Here is a 25,531-nt window from a genome sequence, read left to right on the forward strand (position 1 = left end):
TTACGGGAGACTGTTCATTAATATTTCTAACATCTTAATCAACAAACTATTTAGACTTATGAAATTAAAGCATTTAAACCTAATTTTGATTGATTGCATGAAATATTAAAGCTCTCTTACAAGTGACTATTCATTTATATCTCAAGCATATAAATCAGAAACTTAAACTAATGAAAACAAACATTAAATAACAAATCAGATTCATTGAAACAAACATTAATACTTTCTTATGAAAGGTTATTCGTTAATATTTCCAACATATGAATCAATAATTTAATCTAATGAAATTCACAATAAACATAAAATGAATGTTTACCAAAACAAAATGAGCATGCAAGTGAGGCAATGGGGGCCCTCCATAGCTCCACAAGCACGCTTTAGAAAGAAGTCAAATGTAGAAGAAAATCCAATCCACTTTATTTATCGTCAATTGCAAATTGCAATTACAAGCTCTAAGTTCTAAATTCCAAGAGGTCCTAAACTCTACATTACAATGATTCTAAAATCTAAAATTACAAATGAAGGACTAAGTTTCTAAATTCTAAAAATGAAGATTACAAATGAAGGAGATAACACTCCTATTTATACAAAATCTATGATAACGAACTCATAAATGTAAATCCACTATTCCCTCCTTTGACCCACATATTTCTCAACCAATGGTGACACATAACCCTATCCTCCATGAGGTCCATGATCTCCTCAAATTCGAATTTGAACATACAATGTCACATAAAAATTCCTTGGAAGCTTCCTTTGTACCTACACATGTCAACAAACTCATTCTAATTGTTAGGTATAAGTATATGGAGATTATTTTCTAAAGTTTGACCATAAATTCTCTTAAAAATACTAAGAATTAATAATGTTTTGGAAAACACAAAGGGAACCCATATAATCATGAAAGTGAAGCTGATGTGGTGACATGGTAGTGGAATAGAGGTGATAAAATGTGTGAATGGAGTGAAAGTGGATGTATTTTAAGGATAATTCCTAGGCCCAACATACCTCCAACTGAAGTTATTTCATGTCCTCATGCAATCTATTACATTACTTTTGATACTTGAGCTTTGGCTTAGACTTTGCATGATATCATTTGTTTAACTTTTGCAAAGTGTGTTTGTTGAATTGCAACTTGGTTGGTTCTTGTGTTTCAACCGTATTTTGTTTGTTGCATTCAAATTCAATGTATGATCTTTGCATAATAATAATGTGATTTTTATTGCAAAGTATTTTTGTTGGAATGCATCATGGTTGGTTCTTGTGTAACAACCATGATTGTGTTGCATCCAATTAGCTTTTAAGTACTTTTGACAAAGCCATTTATATGCTCATGTAATAGTGAATATATTTTGAAGGTATCTGGGTTTTAGAATGTGATATATGAATATGGAAAAATATCAAGGTGACAAAGTATGAATGTAAATGTATCCCTCCCTCTAACCAATGGTTTTGGTAATTTTATGAAATGAGGAAAGGAAGTGTTTTTCCAAAAATTATCATTCTAGCTTTCAGGGAATTAAATGGTTAAAAGTTAGAAAATATCATACCTCAACTTAGCCTTTCAAAAATGGATGAGAATTGTGCATGTGTGGCTACAGAATTCTGATCATAGTATTCTTTACTTGGCTGTGAAAGTGGTGGATGAAGTCAAAAAAGTGAATCAATCTTTTATTGTTGTAGTATCTGGTGTTAAATCTGTTGTTGGATCTTCTGTTGAATGTTCAGAATCTGCTGCTGAATGTGGATGAAAATGTATAAGGCTTGGAAGGCATACAAAATTTAGAATTTACACTTTCCCCCCAGCCTTATTTATTGACTTGTCCTCAAGTCATTTACATTAAAAACTGAAAAGTAATGAAAGTAATTATTCTTTCTCTGCTACAAAATGATTGGTCTTCAAGTCTTCAATGCTCATTGGCACAATTCTTGTCATGTGAATAAATGTTTCGGTGTTGAACATAACAAGAAATTGTTAACTTAGTGGCCATTGATGAACGCCACTAGTCAAAACAAGAGCTCCCATATTTGATGTGGATGAGTGTCAAGATGCCCCAAACACATCTTTCTAAGTATGAATGAATTTTTTGTTGTCGAATACTCAGAAGATCCGACGAACGAGGGACATTGATGCATTCCCTTGTTTATCGACATGATAGCTTGCCCTTAAGGCATGCAAGCTTCAAGGTGTTTTTAGAAAAATATTTAGACTCAAGGACTATGGACTCAATGGTGTATGGAAGCAAGTTTTTATTTGCAGGTTGTCGTTGTAGTATAGTGGTGAGTATTCCCGCCTATCACATGGGTGACCCAAGTTCGATCCCCACCAACGGTGCCAAAATATTTGGTCTAAAATGCAAATGCAAATTAGAATTTCATTTACTATCAATCCAGGTAAGTAAACTTTGAGGATCATCCAATATATATGGACTTAGAGACAAACTAAACTAAGCTAGGTGAAGAAATGCCAAAGCTCCATTACAGGAGATCGTTCATTGGGATCTCCAACACTTAGTCATCTAACAAAATGAAATCTAAAGACATTGTGATAGGTGTAAGAAATATTAAAGCTCCCTTACGAGAGACTGTTCATTAATATTTCTAACATCTTAATCAACAAACTATTTACACTGATGAAATTAAAGCACTTAAACCTAATTTTGATTGAATGCATGAAATATTAGAGCTCTCTTACAAGAGACTATTCATTTATATCTCAAGCATATAAATCAAAAACTTAAACTAATGAAAGCAAACATTAAATAATAAATCAGATTCATTGAAAGAAACATTAATACCTTCTTACGAAAGGTCATTCGTTAATATTTCAAACATATGAATCAATAATTTAATCTAATGAAATTCACAATAAACATAAAATGAAAGTTTACCAAAACAAAATGAGCATGTAAGTGAGGCAATGGGGGCCCTCCATAGCTCCACAAGCACGCTTTAGAAAGAAGTAAAATGTATAAGAAAATCCAATCCACTTTATTTATCGTCAATTGCAAATTGCAATTACAGGCCCCAAGTTCTACATTCCAAGAGGTCCTAAACTCTACATTAAAATGATTCTAAAATCTAAAATTACAAATGAAGGACTAAGTTTCTAAATTCTAAAAATGAAGATTACAAATGAAGGAGATAACACTCTTATTTATACAAAATCTATACAAACTCATAAATGTAAATCCACTATTCACTCCTTTGACCCACATATTTCTCAACCAATGGTGACACATAACCCTATCCTCCATGATCTCCTCCATGAGGTCCATGATCTCCTCACATTCGAATTTGAACATAGAGTGCCACATAAAGATGCCTTGGAAGCTTCCTTTGTACCTACACATGTCAACAAACTCATTCTAATTGTTAGGTATAAGTATATGGAGATTATTTTCTAAAGTTTAACCATAAATTCCCTTAAAAAAACTAAGAATTAATAATGTTTTGGAAAACACAAAGGTAACCCATATAATGATGAAAGTGAAGCTGACGTGGTGACATGGTGGTGGTATAGAGGTGAGAAAATGTATGAATGGAGTGAAAGTGGATGTATTTTAAGGATAATTCCTAGGCCCAACAGTATTCATAAAATTTGAGACGAGTCAGATGAAGAAAACTCGTGGTATATTTTTCACATTAGGGAGTGAGAAAAAGATAGAAAAAGAATGGTTCAACCTTCTTCATGGGAGTTTTACGAGCTCAAAGAAGTTACCTCAAGGTTTTTTTGGTTTAACGAGTGAGAAAAAGACCATAAAAAGAATGCATGTTCTTCTTCATGGGATTTTAACAAGTCCAATGAAGTAAACTTGATATTTTTTCATATTAACGAGTGAGAAAAAATATCATAAAATAAGGCTTGGTGCTTGATCTCATGTTCAAATAGGGTCAATTCTAGGTGTCTCTTCTTAAGACCAAGAAAAAATATCACATAGGCAAGTGAAACTAGCAATCTCCTCAGGAGTGTAGGCAGCTCCAATATGGATGTTTTCCACGACATCTGTTTTGATCAAAATGTAAATAAGCAATGCGTTGGACAAATTTCCTAAGTCACCTTCTAAATCTAACTCATGAATAGTCGTGAAATGGGAAGGGACAATCTCAAGTCGATCAAACAAAAATATTTGTAAAGAATCTGTGTTCGATGAAGATGGATAAGAGACTCAAACATGATGGTGAAAATTGTCCCCAAGTTTCTCATCTAGAGACATAATTTCCATGATAGCCTCGTCAAAAGGCAAGATAGTATCAATAAAATTAGTAGAGGTAGTAACGATGGAAGAGGTTGCGGTACCATTTTCCTTAACCAAGGAAAACAGAGAATCAGATGTAGATTGAATAACTTGATAAGTTGGCTTCAGTAATGACAGCAACATCTACTCTCCAAAAGAACCAATGGTAGAAGGGGCTAGGAGGATCCAAGGATCTGTAGGGCCATCAAATATAGTAGATACATTGAAACTATTAAAGGAACCTTTGGAAGTGGGAAAGGGAAAATCCCTAAGAGTGAAGAGCCCTTCAAAAGGCTAGTACCAATACTGGAAAAAGTGTCAGGAGAACCACCAACTAAGGGAACATTGCTAGAAGTCGACGGTTGAAAGTCAGGGCTGCAAAAAGAAAGTTGGTCCACTGTCACAATTTTTCCTTGGTGAGGGAAACAGATAAGCTGGAAGACCAACGAGACAATGGATTTCATGGCTTAGGTCCAACTACGCCCCAATAGAAGGTTGTAATCAAGTGGGTGATCAAAAACTTCAATATCAACCGAAATTGTTTTTTGTCCAAGAGTGATGGGAAAAGCAATGAGATATCCCTTAGAGATGAAAGTGTTTCCATCAAAATATTTCAATGAATTCAATGATGGAGTAAGGGTGGGCGAACCTAGGCGATCCAATAGGAAGTATCCATTACACAAGTAGATACACCTTCATTAATGACAGTGTGGTAAATGGCTTTACCTTTCGCATGAACCTGCATTTTGAAATGCAAGTTGTGTGAAAGGGGAGATTTATTATTTTCTATGTTGAAGAAAACAAGGTTGGAAGCCAATGAGTCAACCCCACCTATAGCTAAGGGTAAAGATTTATGTTGCAAGGGACAACTTTGCAATACTTCTAGATGTATTATTTTCTATGTTGAAGAGAACAAGGTTGGAATCCAGTGAGTCAACCTCGCCTATAGCTAAGGGTAAAGATTTATGTTGCAAGGGAAAACTTTTCAAGACTTCCAGGGTGGACATAGCACAAGCTGCTTGTGTGAGATCTTCTACTATATTGTAGATTTGGGTAGTGTGGCTAGATGGATTGTGCATAGTTCGATGTCAATGCCCTTTTGTGTGGGGGCGAATCACAAGGTTGGAAATAGGTCTCTCAATGTGGAGATCGTTAGGCAAAGGTAGATTAGAGGTTGACAAGGTATCCAAAGTGTCTAGGACAGAATTCCCATAGTTTTTAGCTCAAGTTTGTAAATCAGCCACCTTAAAAGCATAGACGGTAGATGATCCTTCTCAAATAGGAGGGGGATGAGAACCACCATTTACCCCTTGCAAGGGTGGAGGTGGGTTTGCAACCATATGTTGTTGTTGTTGTGGCTGAGTAGGGAGAGGGTTGTTAAGGATAGCAAGGGTCCGATAAGTGTCCTTTTGTGCAAGGAAATCAGTGCACTCTTGTAGGTTATGACATTTATAGGTTAAATGGTCATCAGAGAAAAAATTGCAAGGAAACTTCACAGTTTTATTTTTCCCTTTCTTAAATTTAGCAGTTGAAGGTGCTTGAGCTTGTGTGTTCTAAACAAATGATTGCTCCTTATAAGGAGAGGTCTTGTTCTTTTTCTTCTTGTTCTTTCCATTGGATTGTTGTGTAGATTTCATAGAGTTAATTATAGTGTGTTAACTATCTATAATTCCTCCAAGCTAAGAAGAGGAATCCAAAGGTAACCAGAAACCACTTGGAAGCTTGGATCCTAGCCCTTCCAGCTTCAGAAAGGTCTATCTCTATCTAAAACAATAGTCACTTAGATTTTAGGTTAGGTATGGTGCTCAGAAAGGAATAGGTTATAAATTTGTGCCCGCAGGGGAGAAGATAGATCCATTGGGAAATACGATCATAAAAATTAATTATTTTCCAGTGAAAGGAGGAAGAGAAAGAGGGATATTCTACAGGGGGGAGGTAGGCAATATTTTTGGATTTTTTAAGTAAAATTCATTATAGGATGGTGAGTAGAATATAGGTGGAAATTTCATATAGAGCATAAAACAATAGGATGAATTCCAAATTCCATTTAGGTAGAAAACATAAATTGTTTAGTAAACTGAAACAGAGCACTTTTTAAGCGAATTCTGAGACAAATCTTTGTTCAATTAAACAAGAAAACACATTTCAAATCATGATTGATAATAGAATATTACTTACAAAACAAATAATCATATCTCCAAAGCAACTGACATGGGAATCTCTATAAAATTAGACCTATGCCTTTTCATGCATTGAAAAATATATCAAAAACTATGGTACACAATGTCTCTTGTTTTATAACCTGGCCAACCCTTTGCACTATCATATTTACACAATATATACATCAAAATCATTAAGTTTCCACCTAGCATAACCGAATTTCCCAAAGGAGAAATGGTAATTAGCTAGATGCAACGAATGTAGACCTGTTATGCTAAAAACTAGGAAGCGGTTTACCTACTATAATCCTCAACTTAATGCATAACCAAAACCTTAAATATTTACAATGATCTATATATTCAACATCCTAAGGCTCCAAGACACTTTTTAGCATCTTCAAAATCAGTTTTGGAAGCTTTGGAGTCAAATCTGATGGTCAAACAGTTGACTATCCAAAAGCGCAGTACAAAAGTATAGCGTAAAAGCGCAACAACTGTATTTTTTGAATATATCCTAAATAGTAAATCGGGTTGAGCTGATTTTTTTGCAACAAGTTAAAATAATTATAGCCCTTATCCACACAAATTTTGAGCCAAATCCAACTCACGGATCTCAAAAAAATCCAAAATTGGTTGTAGATGACGATGGCTCGTTTCTCGAAAACTATGAAGAATTTTGAACTGAAATTAAGTGAGCTTATTCATCTCACCCACATGCATATACTGTAAAAAAATTCATGGAAAATAAGTACAAGGTTTAAGAGATATGGTGAAAATACGGTGACTGTGTGAAAACGCAGCGAATGTGTTGCGTTTCTCCAAAAGTGCAGCGACTCCATGGTTCTCATACTTCTAGCCATTCCATGGATTTTTGAAAGTGCTGAGCAAGTAGAAGACATCCTCTACAACATTAGGAACCTGTTTAAAAACTTGTTCTCAAGCTACAAACCTCTATCCTTGAAAATTACCCCTCACAGCAGAAGTGCAACACCAAAGTGCGGTGAATTTCCACCTGCATATGTTTGATAGGATGTTGGGGTCTCTGACCGAGGAAAACAATTAGCTGATGATGTTGACAACCTAACTGAATGAACTTACCCCATTACTTTGTGCCAATGATGAGAAGATAAGAATCACTATGACCTCACTCGTGATCTTGTATGAGACATTGACCCTAGGCTTACTTGACTCAATCTTTAGGGAATCCATAACTATTTTTACATCATCTTTCACACACTTTAACATAATTACATCAATAATGAAAGCTTACATTATTTACAAATACCAATAGCTTGTTCTCTAAGAGATCAAAGCAAAACCTTAACACATTTACCAAAATAAATTGAAAAGACAAAACTTGTTTTTGACTATTATAATATAGGACACTAAAACAGTGGATGGAGGAGCATTAGTGAGATCAGATGTAGTTGAGGCGAGGTTAGTAGTAATGGATAACTAGAAATTTTTCCTACTCAACTAGGTGACAACAATCTCAGAGGTAGTACCGATGAGGTCATTGGTGTGAGGACTAGGTTGCTAAGTAACGAGAGTATTTGAAGTCCAAGGAGCATTATGGATCAGGTCATAGAGCATGCTAGACTAAGAATAAATGAGATCTAGGTGTTGGACACATTGAATGGACTAGTCTTTAGTACGGATCTAGACATGAAAATGTCCTTCACAATAGGAGGTAGGAGTGACTTGCAGAACCAATCAGTTAATAGGTATTCTGGAATGAAGGCCTTTACTAACCACTACCATCGTCTCCATTCATCGATATGATCAGAGATGTGGGTGGAAATGTTCTGGCATAAAGTTGTTAGAAGTTCCATTCCAATTTCGTAATGTATTGGTAGTTGGAAATGCTTTGAGAATTCCATGGAGAGGGTGTTGAAATTGTTAACAGAAGCTCATGGTAATTCAATACACCACATGGTTGTGTTTCCAATCAGGGTGCGCGGGAAGAGTATGAGCTGGATATTGTTGTCAATCATATAATTAGAGACACACCAAAGGTGGTAGGTAGTGACGTGTGTTGTCATGTCATCTCCTTATTTGCCTTCAAACTTTGGAATGTTGGTAAGAATTTTGTGTGTGGTTAGAGGCCAAAGTAAATTGGTGTTGATAGGGTCATCAGTCAACTTGTATATATCTAGGATATCTAGAGTAGCAAAAACTGGCAAAGGGATACTTGTCGTCGAATCTAACCAAGGAAGAGAAAGATGGCCAAAAGGACCAGGATGTCCACCCATCAACTGGTTTCCAGCAAGGTACACCAGTTGAGAAGGATAATAATTTCCTTGAGTTTTTGGTGGAGTCATGTAGAGTGATGGGTCATAAAGAGTGCCCCTAGCCTAAGGAAAGCTACCAAAAAACTAGTTTCCCCCGAGATAGAGATTGCCCCAAACAAGTATTAACGGTTGAGTTGGGAGATGATCTAGATTTATGAAGGAAAAAAATTAAATATATAAATAGAAACATAGAAATACAGTGAAAACCAAACTTCAATTCATTAATGACAAAGCACTAAAAACTATTTACATGCAGAATGGAAATAAACTAGCTCAGGTGATGGTAGCTTATCTATGAGAAGAGATTGGGTAGTTGCATGTCTTTTGAAATGTGTTATAATGAGGCTTTAAGGCATAGTTATTGTTGAGAAATAATGGAAAACACTAAGCATCCAAAAACCTAACCTTAGGAGATGAAGCACCAAAAGTCTATGGGCACCGTTGGGGTAAATTGGTACATCAAGTTCGCAAGGTCGTAACTTTGGCATACGATCTTTGTTTGATGCGTAAAATACCTCATTAGAAATATCTATTTAAGGACTACAATTTTCGGGCAAAAATCTTTGCCCAATGCCTTCGGTTTGTCCATTTTCCAAAAAAACATCGTTTAGGGTCTCAAAATGGCTCGAGAAGTTTAAGACCTTAAAAACCTACCAAAAATAGTAAATTGTTGTAACACCCTCCTCCGACATCTACCCAAGTAACCGACCGGGTAAACATGTGACAAGAGGCTACTATGATTAGATTCAACCTCCTATGTGACCTTAAGAAGTGGAATTGATGGAAACACAACATACAGACCTTCCACTTCATCTACAGGACTCCCAGGAACCATCCCAACCACTAAGGTAACTAGCCCCTAGGTCCCACTGAGATTTTAGATCACTTGACCCCAGACATTCCCATGATATGGACCTAACAGCGTCCAGGAGAATCTAGACACTCTCATGCCAGCGTCCAAGAGGCTCTGGAAGCTCTCTTGCCAAGGTATGCTGGCGTCCAGGGACTATTTGTCCCAGTGTTGTGCTAATTTCCCTAGGATTTGAACCACTTTTCAATCATAGAGACCAGTTAACTGCCCAGAACTGAATGACACCTTCAAAACAGAAAGATAACAGGGAAACAATGATGAAAATGTAAATACTTTAACAAGCCCTTCATTGGACCCCTACTAGCCATGACAAGAATTTCGTCAAACATATCACAAATATGTAATCTACAAGTGTAAACAATAGATTTAAGCATAGGGGTCTCATACTTATCTGAGAATCACTAAAAAGCATTGTTGCCTTATGTCATTTGTTGCATTATCATCTATTAGGTCATAGATACATTGTTCATAAATTTACAAGTAAAAACATGATGAGAGCCATGCATAGCCATTGTCATATAACATATACATAACTAGCATAATAGCAACATAAATACCAAGGAAATGACAGCCATATGATCCACATATAAACCAGTATAATACTTATAGAAATAGAAGGAGAAATAAACTCATATTGATGATGAAAAATCCAAACCCAAGATGGGACTACCATTTTCCACCGAACCATAGAATGGTTGATCCAAATCTCTCTTCAGTCATTCACCATGTTCCATATTCCAAGCATGAATGTGGGACTCAAACCAAAATAACCAACCAAGGCATCGGGAGGCTAAACCACCTCACCCTCATCAATAGAAACAACTCTTTACTGTAATCCATCTCGGATCACTAGGCCAACACAATAAACATGTAATAACAGGCTTTACCATCATCACCACCCAATCACTAGGCCAAACAAGCATGGATGCCACCAGATTTCTCCACCTACACCGTGAGGAATTTTCATGTCTCCTAGTCTCTCAAGCTTTACATCAATCCACACCAGATCTCTAGGCCGTCAAATGATACCCACTCTCCAAGCTTTACCACATATCCCAACCCGGGATTACTAGGCCCAACGGAGAGAAATCCACCTCTTGGATTTACTATATATCCTGCCATTCACTAACAAGGACTCCTAGGCCCACCGAGGCAACACAATCTTGGCTTTACCGCAACCCACAGTCTGGCTCAGGGGTTACTAGGACAGTGACTTTACCGTGATCCACAATCTGGTTCAAGGACCACTAGGCCATGTGCTCTATCATTCAGAGATCCACCTCACTTAGCTTCGAATCCATACGGCATTCCAACTCAACCAAAACATGAGAACCCCATCACACCATGGTTATCTAGAAATGACAAGGTTATGCTAAAAACGTTGTCACGCCTAGAAAAACCCATGCCATAACAGAAAAGAACTACATGCAATACCATGCATGCCAAATCTAACAAGGAAAATACACACGCAAATCAATACCTGCAAAGAATATTGTTGCAGTTACTTGATCGTGTTCTTCCTTGTTTTCTCCTTCCTCTTGCCTTCTTTTCCTTTCTTGATCTAATGCCAAAATGCTCCAAGAAAAATCTAAGTGTCCAAGAGTGAGAGAGAGAGACAAAATAATGAGAGAGCTCCAAAACTGAACTAACAAAAGGTTACAAACTAATCCTTAGAAGCCTTTTTATCAATGAGGCCTCTATTTTCTTCATTTTCCATTATTTTCCTTCAATTTCCTCCTCACATGCAACTTGTGACCTTTCACCTTCCTATTCTCATAATTTCCATTATTTCCATAAATAAATGTGCCAAAAATGACATTTTTCCTTTCCAAAGCCTTAGCCATTGCCTTTTCCAGTTTCCTTAGCCATAATAAACCAAATGAACACCCACTAGAATGTTTTACCCAATATTTAGCTTGGAATAAGTGTCCCATCAATCGTGGTTATTATTTTTTCCTTTATTAACTTTTATTACATGCAATTTTCACCAGGGTTGTTATAGAACCCTCCCCCTTGGGGGACACCATCCTTGGTGTTCAACCGTACCTATACCTCTACAAAACCACTGAAAAGAAAACATATTTCCCATGGAGATTTATAACATAGCTTGATACAATATTTACAATGATCACACTCCTGAGAAGAAAACCAACATGAAAACATAATAAGCATAACATCATAATGACATGACACTCATACTGCTTATTGGAGCTTTATAACATAGCTCATGGCGATATTTACATCCATATACATATGTACATATATCAAAACATCACACCAAAACACCATACCAAAATTTCTTTGCCTCAACGAGCAAACAATGAAGGATACATAGCCCGCATTTGATCTGTCATCTCCCATATAGCCTCATCAAGCCCAAAGTGCTTCCACTGCACTTTAACCCGCTCGATTGCTTGGTTCTGAAGCATGAGCACCTTTTTTTGCAATATACACTGAGGCTCCGACTGGAATTCTCCATCTGGTTCCACTTGCAATATAGACCAATCAATCACATGATCAACATCTTTAACATACTTCTTAAGCAATGACACATGGAAAACATCATGTACTTTCACTATCAGAGGCAGTGCAATTCAATAAGCTATTGGCCCAATCCTCTCAATAATATTGAAGGGTCCACAAAACCGTGGTGCCATCTTGGCACATGATCCAATCCGTAAGGAGCTCTTCTTTGGTTTGATGCACAAGTACACTTGTTCCTCAACCTGGAACTCCTTGAACAACCTCTTCTGATCTTCATAGCTCTTATTTATATCATGTTCTTCCTATATATTTTTATTTATAACCTACATTTCTTGTTCCATGTCCATCAACATGTCTAGTCCAATCAACACCCTATAACTGGATCACTCCAACTGATGGGAGTATTGCAACTCCACCCATACAATGCCTCAAACAGAATCATCTTCAAATATTCCTTATACCCAGTGTTGTAAATGAACTCTACCAATGGTAGATTCTCTTCCTACTTTCAATGTTGATGCATCACGTACATCCTCAACATGTCCTCAAATATCATTTTGACCCTCTCGGTCTCTCCATCTGTCTACAGATGATAAGTTGTACTGAAGGCCAACTCTATGCCCAAACCTCCAAACATCTCGTTCCAAAACTTGGAAGTGAACTTTGCATCCCTATCTGACACAATATTCTTTGGAACACCATGCAATCTAACCACATCTTGAATGAATACATGTGCTACATCGCTAGCTAAGAATGTAGACTTCATCATAATGAAGTGCACAACCTTTGTCAACCTATCCACAACAACCATGATGGGATCATGTTGTCTCACTGTCCTCTGCAACCCTATGATAAAATCCATGGAAATAACCTCCCATTTCCATTCTGTAATTGCAATCGGCTATAGAAATCCACTTGGATGCTTATAGTTTTCCTTCACACACTGACAATCAAACACCTAGCCACAAACTTTGCTACATCCTTCTTCAGATTCGGCCAATAATAAAATTTCTTCACTGCGGTCAATGTCTTCTGGTAGCTTGGGTGACCTGAATATGATTTCGCATGAAACTCCCTCAAGATCACCTTCTTGAGCTCACTAATGTCTGACACATATATCTTGTCCCTCAATCTAACCAATCCATTTTTCGTAAGACAATAGTCCACATCCTGTGCACCTATACCTCTACCACTATCTGTACATGTACCTATACTTGTACATGTACCTATACTTGTACCTATACCTGTACCTATACTTTGCTACAACCTATGCACAATATCCATATACCTGACATGTTGTTGACCTGCTTGCAAGATCCTATCCTATAAGTTTGTCTTATAAGAGCTCATAGATGCTAAGTGATTTACATGTACCCACCTGCTAAGAGAATCTTCCACCCTGTTCTCCTTTCCTTTGATGTACCTGATCTTAAATTCAAAATAATTGATCATGGCCAACCATATAGCTTTTCGAGCATTCAAATTCGATTGGTCAAACAAATACCTCAACCCAATGTGATCACTCATCAGCACAAACCTCCTACCAAGAAGATAGTGCTTCCACACCTTCAATGCATGTATGATCGTTGTTAAGTCAAGATCATGTGTCATGTAGTTCTTCTCATTCTCGTTTAGTTTACGTGACTCATAGCATACCACTTGTCCATCCTTCACAAGGACTCCACTAAGTCCTCTCTTGCAAGCATCTATACATACTACAAACTCTTTGTCCGGATTTGCAATCTGTAACACTGGTGCTTGTGTCAACAATTGCTTAAGGTGCTCAAAACTGGCCTCACACTCCTTTGTCTAGTCAAACTTCGTACCTTTTCTCTACAATGATGTAATAGGATAAGCAATGAGTGATAAGTTCCTGATGAACCTCTTGTAATAACCTGCCAAACCCATGAAATATCTCACCTCATCCACATTCCTGGGAGCTACCCACTCCATGATGGCACTTATCTTTTTTGCATCTATTGCAATTCCCTCCTTGGAGACAACATGTCCCAAGTAGTGTAACTCAGTCTGAAAGAAACTACACCTGTTGAGCTTAGCATACAATTGATGCTCTCTCAACAACCTCAACTCTACTACTAAATCCTCAACATGTTCTTCCTCATTTTTAGAATATACCAATATGTCATCAATGAACTCAATAATAAACTTATCCAAATATGGATGCAACACACTATTCATCAAGAACATAAGCATTAATCAAACCAAATGGAACTACAACAAACTCATAATGTGCATACCTGGTCCGAAAAGATATCTTATAAATATACTCCTCTTTAATTCGTACCTGGTCATATCCGGATCTTAGATCAATCTTCAAGAACACTGCTGCTCACTTTAAGTCATCAAACAAGTCATCAATCCTCGATAACAGATACATGTTCTTGATGGTCACTTTATTAAACTGCCTATAGTCAATGCATAATCTAAGAATAGCATCCTTCTTCTTCACAAACAATACTGGTGTGCCCCATGGTGATACACATGGCCTAATGTATCCTTTGTCAAGAATCTCTTTCAGCTGCAACTTTAACTCTACCAACTCAGGTGTGCTCATCTTGTAAGGTGCTTTTGATGTTGGAGCTGCCCTTAGCACTAACTCAATAGAAAATCCTACTTCCCTATGAGGTGGCAACTCTAAAATGTCCTCATGAAATACATCTTGAAATTGTTGTAGAACTAGGTACCTTCTCAAAAGATTTGCATCCTCGAATTCCTTACCTTTTTCACTAGAAATATGTACGGAAAATAATACACACCCTTTCCTAAGATTGTGCTTTGCCTACTTAGTTGTCACCATCCTAACTAATGTGGCTTTCTTCTTTCCCTGTAAGACTCTTGGTTCCCATTGTCATCCACACACTCAGTGGATTTTTCATAACAATCCACCTTGGTTCTATGAAGATACAACCAATCCATGCCCAAAAACACGTATGATCCCAACAGTAATGCATTCAAATGTGTTGCAGTAGGCATACCATTCAAATCAAATGCACAAGCTCTTACCCAATGATGAACTCGCTTCTTTGTACCTGTAGCCAACTGCACTAACCAAGATTTTGCATGCAATTCCTTACTCAAACCACACTTATCCACCAAGTCAGGACTAACATAGCTATAATTAGATCCAGGGTCAATAAAAATAGAAATAACTTGATCACAAAGCTTATCGTCCATCTCAATGATAGATGCCTAATGGTCTGCTTGTTTATTATCCATTGTTGCATAGATACGAGGAAAGATCTCACCAACATCCCAACAGTTTGTGCCTCCTGTGTACTATATATCTGAGGCCTACCACCCTGATTTTGTGGACAATCTCTCTTAAGGTGCTCCTTATCGCATGTCCAACACTCCAACCAACCAATACCATCACCTCTATGTTGTTGTTGTGACCCATGTCCATGTCTAGATGCATTGAACCTATTTTGTGGTGCCACATTTTCTTTCTCATCTGCATTTTGAGACCTTGCTATTTTTCACTTCCATTTACCTTTACCTTTGTCTTTCCCTTTCCATCCTTGCTAAGATTCATTCTTATGCTTTGACTGCTCATAGCAATGCTTCAATCTCCCAATAAATTCCTCAAGTAACTGAGGCTCATCATACTCAATCTGATTTCTAAATGCTAATGGAAATCCACTAACAAATTGCTGAACTTTATCCTTCTCATCTCTAAGATATAGTACGTACCTCAATAGCTCCAGGAACTTAGTTGTGTACTCTTCATCTGTCATTGATCCCATATATAGCTCATAGAACTCTTTGGCCTTACTGTCGTAGTACCTTTCTGACAAGTATTTCTTCCTGAAAAGCCTCTAGAACTCGTGCCAAGTCAATTCATATGTCTTGATGTCTCTAACCCACTTCACATCTTCCCACCAAATGTCTACTTTACCTCTCAGGCTAAAGATAGCTATTCTGGCCTTCATATTATCTGTGTACTCATGCAACTCAAAGAACTTCTTCATCCCAAGTATCCAAGCCTCTGAATCTTTCGGCTTCTTCACATCTCCATCAAAATTATGTGGCTTTTCTTTCTTAAACTCATCTGGCAAGTATCCCCTATCACTTCTCCTATAAAGATGATAACGATGATGATCATGATGCCTATCAGAACCAGAACTAGAATAATATGTGTATCCATCACCTATCCTAACCAGAGTATCCAACAACCTGCCATCTCTAACAATGTCATCTTTATCTTAAATGTGACCACCATGATACCTACTGTGATATGCCCCATTAGTTTTGTCCTATTGTCCATGGTTGATCCGAAGTGGCCCTTTTCGTTGCAATTTTGACAAACTTTGAAGAAGTATTTCATGGACCTTTGTTTGTTTCTCTTGTGCATGTATGATTTTGTCATTTTCTGCCTTACATGTAACAGCCCTGGTGAAAATTCCATGTAATAAATGTTAAAAACAATAACCATGGATGACTCGAAAACATATTCCAAGCTGAATGGTGGGCAGGACATCCTAGTGGGTGTTCATTTGGTTGTTTATGGCTAAGGAAATTGGCAAAGGCAATGGCTAAGGCATTAAAGAGGAAAAAAGGTATTTTGGCACATTTATTTATGAAAATAATGGAAATTAGGAGAAAAGGAAGGTGAAAGGTCACATGTTGCATGTGAGGAGGAAAATGAAGGAAAATAATGGAAAATAAAGAAAATAGAGGCCTCATTAATAAAAAGGCTTCTGAGGATCAATGGGCAAGACTTGGTCAGTTCAGTTTTGGAGCTCTCTCATTATTCTCTCTCTCTCTCATACTCTTGGTTACTTAGAGTTTTCTTGGAGCACTCTTGGAGGGTGTGGCATACTTGGATTCTTGGAGCAAGAAGGCAAAGGAAGAGAAGGAAAGCGCAAGAAGGCATCGGCATCAGCAGCTACATCAGATTTTCTTGCAGGTATCGAGTTGCATGTATGATTTATTCACTAGTTTTGACATGCATGGCACATGAATGTGGTTTCTTGGTTGTGATCTATCATTGGCATGGAGGATTGTCTGGATTGACAGTGGATTGCCTAGCTTTGCCATTTCCTGGATAGCCATGGTGATTATGTATTTACTTTCAATGCTTTGTTTTGGTTGGTTCTCATTTTTCCATAGCTTGGGTTGAGTTACTAGTCCTGGAAGCCCTGGTTGAACAAATGTTGTGGAAGCCCTGTAACAGCTTGGGTTGAGTTACTAGTCCTAGAAGCCCTGGTTGGACAAACGCTCTGGAAGCCCTTGGCGGGTTGAGTTACTAGTCCTGGAAGCCTTGGTTGGACAAACGCTCTGGAATCCCTGTATAATCTGTGGGTTGAGCTACTAGTTCTAGAAGCCTTGGTTGGAAAAACACTCTGGAAGCCCTGGAAGGCTTGGATGGAGACCAATCTAATGATGGTTTTTGGTGATGTCCAACCGTGAGGTGGAATCATTGTTTGATGGGTTGAGGTGGGTGGCCTCTGGAAGCCCTGGATGATTTTTGATTGATGTGTTCTATGATATCCCACATTCATGCTTGGAATATGGTACGGGGGTGATTAGCTGAAGAGAGACTTGGCTCAACCAATCTATGGTCGGGTGGAACGTGGTAGTCCCATCTCTGGTTGGTTCATTGCATTTATTAATGAAAAAATTCATTCCCTTGATTTTGATGTGCAAATGTACTGATGTATATATGGATTTTGATGGTTGATATATGTTTATTGTATTTATGTTCCTATTATGTCTTTTTATATGCACATTTACCCCGGAGATTGTTACAGAGTGGTACCAGAGCATGGTTCAAACACTTGGACTGGATGGGCTCTATCATATGTAAAATGAAGAACAAAGGTTAATTTTTAGACCTTTCTGTCATATCCGTTATAACTTTTCTTCTGTGGAATATTAGAAGTCGAAAATTTGTCCATACTGAAGGTAAATACCACTGATAATGTGGTAAAAATTTCAGATATTGGTTCACAATACTTTAGGAATTATGATCTAAGGAAGATGACCTTCCTGAATGCACCTTTAAACAAGTCACGTTGGCATTTCTGCAATAACTTTTCTTTTGTAGGCTTTCAAAAGCTGAAACATTGTCCACATTGAGGGTAAATACCAATGATTATGTGGTAGAAATTTCAGATATTGGGTCAAAATATTTTAGGATATATGAGCAGAGGGAGTCGAGCCTTCTGAATGCTCCTAAAATCAGATCTCAAACAGGTCATGCTAACATTTTTGTTATAACTTTTATTCTGGGCACTCTCAGAAGCTGAGATTTTTTCCACAATGAGAGGAAATCCCAACTATATTGTGATAAAAAATTCAGACATGTATTCGCTATATTTTAGGATATATGACCAGTGTAAATCGAGCTTTATGGATACTCCTAGAATTATGCACCAAATAGGATTGTGTTGGTATTTTTGTTACAACTTTTCGTCTATGAAATATCATAAGCTAAAACTTGAACCATAGTGAGGAATAATTCCACTGATCATATGGTTCAGTTTCCATAACTTATACTACTACAGTTTAGGATGTATGCATTTAATCATTCACTATATTAGTTTGCATGCAAAGTGTTTGAGGAAATGCTTAAATGGTTCAATGATTAATTGCATACAAACTGTTTGATAAAATGCCCCAATGAGTATGTTGTTTGTGGCTAGGGATAGTATAGATGTGTAATATTCTTTTATATTTGATATACGCTTACTTGTATGCAAATAGTTTTCTATATTAGTTTGCATGTAAAGTGTTTGAAGAAATGCTTACATGCAAATGTAATAGTATAGTAGTTGTTTGAAGAAAATTCATTTTTTTGATGGGATAGTAGTGTAGTATGATAATATGGATGTAGCTGATCTATGCCTATTTGCATGCAAGGAATTTGAAAGGTTGCATGTAAGGAAATGGAAAAGTGGCATGTTTTTAGTTATGATGTTACAAGTGGAATAAGAGCAATATTTTTGACTTAGTCTCATACAAATGTGTGAGAAATAAAAATCAATTTCTTTTAAAGTATGGTTAAATTTAATATATATTTGGAGATCCCATTTCCATAATCGGACATTGGAGATCGAACCATTATAATAGCTTCCTCCTTCTACCTTAGTGTGGACCATGGATAGTAAGGGGGTATGCTTATAGGTTGTTAGTATTGGTGAATATTGATTTCAAATTAATAGACACGGTCTATTGATTTTTGGAACATGTGACTAACTGTGCATGAATTATATGTCATTTACATGTTGATTTCATGATACTTACTTGCATCCTTGTATGTTAGGTTACATTTTTGAATATTTTGATTACATGCATGAATCCTGTAAGTTGATTACAAGAACTGATTGGTTATGTTCGACTACATGCGGTTATGCATATTGGTAGTTGGTTTGGCATTGCTTATGCATAATATTGGTTGCATGTGGCAATGTGTACAATGGAGTAATGGTTGTTGTCATGCATGAGGCCATGATTTGGGTAGTCAATATGGTCATGCATTGATGATTGGACTCTAGTTGGAATCGTGTGTATATGGTTTGGTACTCATTTTTTATGTGTGTATATGATGTTGCTATGCACGTATGGTCTTGTTTATGATTATGAATGTATAGTAGGTCAAATATGCCTTGTGAAGTCATTGTATGCAATTTATGTCATCATCATGCTATTGGTTGTTATGATCCTAATGTGTTGGCTAAGATAGAGTATGAGATGCAGATCATCATAATGAGGTTGCAGCATTGGACTTTCGGACAAGAGCATATCATCATACATGTATTGTATGTTTGGCATGCAGGTATGTAAGTAAAGGATTATTATATGCATTAGGGTTATATACATTAGGTTTATGAACATGTTTTTGATGTTATGGTTACATTCATGATATATGTTAGATGATTAGTGTGGTTATATGCACATGTTTCAGATAGTCAAGAATGATAGTAACCTGTAGTTGTATGCATTGGTATTGTTGTTTTATATTAGATAACCTTATTATTATGCTATATGTTGTTGATGAGTATGTTATAGGTTTACTTGTTGATTATTATATGACAGTTAGCTTGATGATTCGGTTTTCTATTGTTGATGAGCATGATATATATCTTATTGTTGTTATATGTTATTAACTTGATGATTAGGGTAATTTCATTGAGATATTGATGTTATAATTTGAATTGGTCATATACGTGATGGTTATGTTCATTGCCTTGAAGAACTTGATGTTATATGTATGTGTTAACCTAGTTTGACCTATGTAGATGGTTATGGTTGTGATATTCAGGTATAAACCAACATATTTGTGAGATGGTGTCATACTAATCTAGATTGACTTTGCATATGTGTATGAGTTTACGATGTGAACATTTTAGTTAGTTACTATTATGGATATCATGATTTATGGTTGTGTTGATATACTGTGAAGTTGTACCGTGCTAACCTAGACTGATTGTGAAGACAAGATAGACTCCCCTGAAATACACTAAGGTTTGAGTTTTCTTATGTAGTATATTGGGAGCTTCATTGTTGATTATGTCATTTATTTGGTGTTTGAGTGTTTGGTGCCTATTATGTTGCCTAGTTGAATTATATGACATGGTATATTTATATAGTTTGTTGAATGATTGATTTATTGCATGATATGAGTATGAGTCTATAGAGTGGCATGAAAGATTGAGATTGTATTAAGATAATTATGCTAACACTTAAGTGTTGAGACAGTTGATATGAACTTGAATGTAGTTGATAGTTGTAGCATTATGTCTAATGACTATGGATTATGAGATGATTGTTTGTAAAAGTTGATTTCAAATTGATAAATATGATTGTATTGATATTTGGAACATGTGGTTGACATGTGTGAGTATGATGCAAGGAGTTGCATGGCAAGAGAGATTTCCATGAATTGTGAAGAAGGCTCAGGTTGAGCTTTCCCTTGGATGCACTGGGAACCATGGGAATTGGGTCTTGGTGTTTGTTTTTAGTCTTGTGCTTTTGGTATTTTATGAATTGTTGAGCTTGATTTGTGGCTTTGTTTATGTCTAGTGTATGGCCATACCACTTTGTTTGTGGAGTCATGTTGTTATTGGTTTTTATGGTCTTATTCTTGTTTGTTTCTTGTCTTGCCTTTTATGTTTTGAGTCTTGGGAATTGGTTGGTAAAGAGGAAAGTTGATGGAAATCGGTAGAGATTTGTGGTACCCAATGATCTGAAATCATCCGTGAATGATCTCAGAGAATTAATGAAGGTATTACAGACTTATGTGTTGGGGTGTGCCTATGTTATTTTATGCAACGGATCGATAAGATTGCGAAATACACAGACACTAAAGCAGTAAGAGAACACAGTAAGCAAACACATAAACACAAAAAATTTAATAAGGAGTTCACCCAATCCTCCTGGACTACGTCTCCTCATCCAGCCTTCAATGGTGGCCTTTCTATTGTGTCTTAAAGCAGAGTTTTTACAATAAGGAGCTCAATTTGAGTCTCACTTAACATATGATGATCAGTAGGATTGTACTTGGATTCCCCAAGTCTCTAGAGTACACAGACTCCCCTTATTGAATCTCGACCTCAATTGGTCTCAGTGGTATGAGTCCAATTTGGTACTCAATACCTGACAAGTATACACAGAAGAGTTGCTTGAACCTCTCAAGCCTTCTCTGGAGTTCACAGACTCTCGGACTCTCTTTGTCTCTGTCTGCTCGATGCTGCCCTTACTCTGCAAGTCAGCTCGGCTTCTCTGTTCTCTGCAATTCACTTCTTTCTTGCCTCCCGGCTTTATGCTTCTCTTCTCTGCTTCCTTTTCTCTTCATATATTCATGGCTTAAAGCCAATCTGCTCCCTCACTGTTCGTTTCTGCTTCCCGGCTCTCTGGATCTCCTACCTCTGTCCGCTGGAATTCCCCTGATCTGCGTCATCATCACTGTAACACTTCACAGAGAGGTGGCCACCTGTTTCCTCATGAACTGAGTGTCAGCTCTCTTTGAACGGTCGTTATTCCGTTGCTCCAAGATTTCCTGTGAAACTGATTCCTCTGCCAACTCATCGGTCATGTCGAACCTCAAATATTATTTGCCTCAGTCTATTTCCCTGTTGAATCCAGTCATCCATCAGATTTCTTCTCCATCGTTGATCTGGGGCCTCCAGATCCTACGGTCTCCATTCATATCGTGCAGGTAAGTAGCATGACCTTTACCCGCGTGATGAGAGCAGTTTTCTCTCTCATCTGTTGGACGCGTGTCACCCATTGTATGGAATCGGGTGGGACTCGGTCGAATCCGCTTACCGCTTGAAGCCCTTCCAATATCCTATCGGTTTTAGCGCGGGACCCGCCTTCTGACGGAATCGGCAATTTCCGTACGGTCTTATGCTTTTCCTCGTGACCAAGCGCTTGGGGGCTTTCCTTCACTTAGGGGGATGCCCTACTAATTGTGTATCAAAAACTACCTTTGTTTTTGGATTTGATTTCCCATTTTTCAATTTGTGCCAGTACGCGGTCACCATGGGCCAACGGTCTGCGTGCTTTGACCGAGGGTCCTCGTTGTTCCGTGCTGACCACAAATTGCCATTGTTCAGAGGTAATTTCTGATAAGCTTCGACATCCATAATACTTTGAAACTTCGGTATGAGTTTTACAGAGTTCAGGGAACTTTAAGAGTGTTTAAGGATCCAATTCGGATCACGGCCTTCCCACTGAAAAATCTTTTGGACCACCAAAAGTTGGTTTTCAAGCATCGACTAAGTGAGGGTATAATTGTCTCACTTGTCCAATCTCCATCCATTTTGCACTGCTTGGCTTTGAACCCTTGAGTCCAATCCTGAGGTACTCAACATCTCCCTTGTGCGTCGTCCTCACCTTTCTGTCCAGAATTGTGTCTTCCTGCAATTCATTGAGATATTCAGGTAACAGATCATCAATAGAAGGCAATTGAATCTGCTCTTTGGGATCTTCAATTAATGAAGGTTCAAATAGTCTCAAGCTGTCTGCATTAATGACTGAGTAGATGTGCATGTAAGCTGGTAAATCAAGGCGAAAAGCATTCTCACCAATTTTCTCAAGTATCTTGAAAGGTCCATACCTTATTGGTTTTAGATTTTTACCTTCACCTTGCATTCTGTCTTTGCTGATATACAGCCAGACTTGATCACCAACTTGGAAACTATGCTCCATCTGATGCTTGTCATGCCTTGCCTTGTATTTGGCTTGGCTCTTTTCCAGCTGTTCCTGTACTGCCTGGTGAATCTCTTGGATTTGTTCAATGAACTTGGTTGCCTTGTCCACATCACTGTGTCCATCAACTGCTATGTCTTTACCAAAGACAAAATCCAAGGGAGACCTTGGTGTGAAACCAAAACAGGTCTCAAAAGGAGATCTCTGTGTAGAAGAATGTTTTTCTCGGTTGTAAGCATGCTGCACATAACACAAATGTTCATCCCAAAGTTTGGGATGCTTGCTGCAATAGCCTCTAAGCAACTGGATCACTATCTTGTTGACCACTTCTATCTAGCCATCTGTCTGTGGATGAAAGGTTGTGCTTTTCTTCAGTTTGGTGTCCATCAATTCCCACAGACTCGACCAAAACTTCCCAACAAATCGAGTGTCTCGATCAGATACAATGGAAGTGGGTAATCCAAAATGAACCCATACATGCTGAAAGAACAACTTTGCAGTTTGTTCAACTATAATTTGTTTATTACAAGGTATCAAAATACACATTTTTCTGAACCTATCCACAACAACATATAAATAGTCATGACCTTTCCTAGATTTAGGCAGTCCTCCAACAAAGTCCATGGAAACACTTTCCCAAGGATGAGAAGGAACTGGCAGTGGAGTGTACAAGCCTAGTTTTCTATTGTTGGGCTTGCTTTTAGCACACATGGTACACCCTCTTACATATCTAGAAACTGTCTCATTCATTTTTGGCCAATAACAAAATCTTTGCAGTTGTTTAACCATTTTACTTACCCCAAAGTGACCTAATATTAGAGAAGTGTGTGCTTCTTGAATTATCTTTACTCTTCCAGTTTGTGGAATGCATAGCTTCCCACAATGGTACAAGTGTTGGTCCTTAATGTGATAATCCAATTCTTCTACTCATTTGCCTTGACTTAAAGTTGCATATACATCTTTAAAATCTATATCTTGAGCATATTGTTCAATGTAGCTCTCATGCAACACTGAGTTATGCTTAAGTATAGTAGATGCGTTTATAATTGGTCTAGATAAAATATCTGCAACTTTATTGTGTATGCCCTTTTTATATCTGATGACTAAATGAAACTATTGTAGAAAACTCATCCATCTATAGTGTCTTGATTGCTGCAACTTAATTTGGGAGTGTAGATATTGGAGTGGTTGATGATCAGTATGTATAACTGTCTCTTTGCCCATTAAGTAATGTTTCCACTTTTTCACACTCTGTACTAATGCATACAATTATTTATCATATGTGGGATAGTTAACTACTACAGAATTTAATGTCTCAGAATGATAACATATGGGTTTACCGTGTTGTATCAACACTGCTCCCATGGCATAGTCACTGGCATCCGTTTGGATCTCAAATGGTCTTTGAAGATTCGGCAGTGCTAGTACCGGTGTTGTACTAATCTTGTCTTTCAAGGTGTCGAAGGCTTTATGCTGTTTGCCTCCCCATTGAAACACCTTGTTCAATCATGTTAAAGCATGTAAGGGAGCTACAATTAAGGAAAAGTTAGGAATGAACTTTCTCCAATATTGTGTTGCTCCTAAGAAGCTTCTAACTTCTATCGCAGATTTGGGTTTAGGCCAGTTTACAATGACTGCCACCTTAGATGGATCTATCTTCAATTCACCACCCCCTACTATATGTCCCAAATAATTCAAAGATGTTTTGCCGAATTCACATTTTGAGAGTTTAACATAAAGTTTTTCTCTTTTCAAAACATCTAGTATCTACTTAACATGCTTTAAATGCTCTTCCCATGTTTTGCTAAATATAAGAATGTCATCCAGATATACAATAACAAAATCATCAAGAAAAGGTCTGAGTACATCATTCATTATTCTCATGAAAGTAGCAGGAGCATTAATTAAGCCAAAAGGCATAACCAGCCACTCATACAATCCCTGCTTTGTTTTGAAAGCAGCCTTCCATGCATCTTGTTCTGCAACTCTGACCTAATGATATCCACTATTCAAGTCTAACTTGGAAAAATAAACAGCTTCCTTTAACTGATCTAATAGATCATCTATGTGAGGAAGGGGATAACGATTTTTTATTGTTATCTTATTCAGTGCTCGGTAATCAATGCACATTCTCCAAGAGCTATCTTTCTTTTTCACCAAAACAATTGGAGACCCACATGGTGATGTGCTAGGTCTGATAAACCCCTTCTCAAGCAACTCATGCACCTACTTCTTGATTTCTGCATTCTCTAAAGAAGACAACCCGTACATTCCGATGTTAGGCAATGGAGCATCTTTCTGCAAATTAATATC

Source organism: Pinus tabuliformis, chromosome 8, assembly GCF_031772625.1.
Source record: "Pinus tabuliformis cultivar Carrire ecotype Pingquan chromosome 8, CPIR1, whole genome shotgun sequence".
NCBI lineage: Eukaryota > Viridiplantae > Streptophyta > Pinopsida > Pinales > Pinaceae > Pinus > Pinus tabuliformis.